Below are 3014 nucleotides of genomic sequence, written 5' to 3' on the forward strand. Positions count from 1 at the left end.
TTATAAAAGCCCAAATACTTATTATAAGCTTATTATACTTTATACTTAACTTATTATAAGTCTGGCTTTATTAATAAAGATTCAATTCAATCACCACTTGAAAAAATAGGAGCCTATCCTTTAAGCCACCCTGTCGTTCTTCAGTTAAATGCTTTCACCGTAAAGGTGTTTAAGTTGGGTTTTTATTTTTTATAACATAATACAACTCTTCTGCAGTTGTAAGAGAGCGATCAGTTATCAGATAAAACTACACAATCAGCTGGGGAACTTTCCCTTACTTAAGAGAGGTCATTACAAAATGCAAGTACATTTAACTTGTTTTACTGGAAAAATTAAATGCGACCCTAAATAGAATCAATAACTATTTTATTCTTTGGCATTCTAACTTTAAGTACACGTTTCAAGAAATACTTGGATCCGAACTTTAAATGATGTTTACAGACATGCAGATATTACTGGGAAAATTAAATCTGACAAAATTTGATAAATAGTAAGGTTGCAACTAACTGTTAATATCATTCATTAATCTGTGGATTATTTTTTTCGTTTAATCGATTAGCTGTTTGGTCTAGAAAATGTCAGAAAATGTTTTTTAAAAAAGTAAATCAGTAATTCCCAAAGCCCAAGATGTGGTCCTCAAATATCTTGTTTTGTTCACAATGCAAACATATTTAGTTGACTGTAAAACTATAAAGGAGGAACATGTAAATATCACTAGGCTATATATTCAAGCCAAATGCAATTTGGTTATACAGAGCTGGAGTTAAAAGTTAAATTTGAGTTTAAAAAGAAAAGTCCTTGTAGCTAACCTCTCAGTTATAATTAAGCCTTCATACAGAACAGACATGAAACGCAGTGCATCTTTCAGTGTGATTAAACTCAGAGAGAATCGTCGTGTTTAAGTTGAAGTAATACTTCTCGGCACATCCATGGCTACATAGCAAAACTGAGCTGTTAATGGCAAATTAAGCAGACTTTTAATGCCCTCGATTTGCCAAAATGTGAACATATTGGCTAAAAACATTGCCCAAATGCATATTATAACCTAGCTTCAACAGCCCGTTTGAGTAACATTCGATAATGTCAGCATTAATTTCGCCTGCAGTGTTTACATTAAAGGGGTAAAAAGTACATAACGTCATGTGCTTGTGACTGAATTAAACTAATCAGGGCAGGTAACTAGCTAATGTGAAAGCCATCCTCCGAGACAGAAATAAATCCAGTAGGCCTACAAATGTAGGCTTGTTATCTTTAAGCGCCATAATAACACACTTCTTAATTAGAAACGACAAAACCAAACAAAGAACTAGTTTGACCAATAACGTTATAATTTTACTGGCTGTAGTCAGCTGTAGTACAAATAAAGCATATTTTGCATTGGTTACTTACTGTGTTTACTGTCCTGCCGGTCTCTCTAGTCCTCAAAAAAATGGCGCGTAGATGTGCGGGTCCGCCTCATGCCCGCACTGAGTCCGCTGTTAAGCTCGATTTATGCTTCTGCGTCGCGGCGACGGCGTAGCTACATCGTCGACGCAGACCCCTACGCCGACCCTGCGCCGTAGCCTGACGTGCGCCTCCAAAAAATCCTGACTACGCGTCGCAAGGACTGTGATTGGTCCGCTCAGACCGTCATTTCCGGCAGTTGCTTTTCCGGTCAACAGTATAACAACACCGGTTGGCGGTGAATTGCAGAACAACGCGTTCCCTCGATGCAGAACTTCGAATGCTCAATGACGGCGTAGGGTTGATGACGTAGCTACGCCGTCGGCGCGACGCAGAAGCATAAACTAGGCTTTAGACGGTGCGCTACCTGTAGAGCCTCTTTACATGGCCGAAGTCACTGAGACAGTAGAGCGGATGTGCCGACCTGAGGGAGGATCCGCCCGAGTCCACTGCTATCTGGGTGTCTCTTGCTGCTGTAACATATCTTTTTTCTGTACAAATACAAAATATTGTCCTTCTGTAGGCTACTTTTGTCCTCACAGGCCGGCTTAGTGGGGCCGGGTGGAAGGGCCAGTATATACTGTCTCATGGGACTAATTTCTCTGCAGGTGTAGCCCTTCTCTTTTTCCCAGGGTTTGACGTTAATGTCTCCTCCACCACAGAGAGGGTGACAGGCAGGGCTTTAGTGGTCAGAGAAGAAACTACAGGACATATCTTTATTTTTCATTAACATCTATGCTCCAAATCAGGGCTCAGACAGGCTGGACATTTTTCAGAAAATAAAGGTTTTCTAAAACAGTGTGATCAGAGCCTTTGTGTCACTTTATCACAGGTGATCTCGGAGTCAGGTGTAGTGGATGTATGGAGGGTCAAACACACCCAGGTTAGGCAGTACACATGGGTTAGGGTGTTAGATGGGAACATGGGGCGCAGCCAGGCTGGACAGGATTTTAATGTCACGTGTAGGCCTATATGTCAAGTTTTAACAACAGGTTATTGGACATTTATCCAGCAGGTTTCACTGACCATCACTTAGTTACTTTAGATTTTCATATCTCACCAACCACTAAATGCAGCTCACACTGGCACCTGGAGAAGTCTGTCTCTCGCCCGCCTCAGGCTGGAGGGCTGTAACAGAGAGCAGGGGCTGCAGGGGCCTTCTTCAGTTGGGCTCTGAGGACAAAGCTGTCCTGGATGTTAACATCTCTCCCTGAAGTAGCTCACTGCTGCTGTGGGTCAGATGGCTCCTGGACTGGATGGACTGCCTACAGATCTTTATAAGCACTTCTGGAAGTGTTCGGGAGCCGACCTGTGCGAGGCGCTGCAGGAGTGTTCTCAGACAGGACTGATACTGGCATCCTATCGGTGTGCAGTTCAGCGGCTTTGTTATGCACAGACAAAAAACTTATTTCAAAAGTGCTTGCCAACAGGCTTAAAAACTTTCTGAAATGAATAATCCACAGAGACCGGTCATACTGTGTACCAGTTGTGTGTCACTGCTGGGATTGTCGTATCCGGAAGCTGTTTGGTTGTTTGTCTCTGATCATAAATGATGAGTCAAAACTCTCCAC

The sequence above is a fragment of the Pagrus pagrus genome, assembly GCF_965226575.1.
Source record: "Pagrus pagrus genome assembly, chromosome: 20".
Lineage (NCBI taxonomy): Eukaryota > Metazoa > Chordata > Actinopteri > Spariformes > Sparidae > Pagrus > Pagrus pagrus.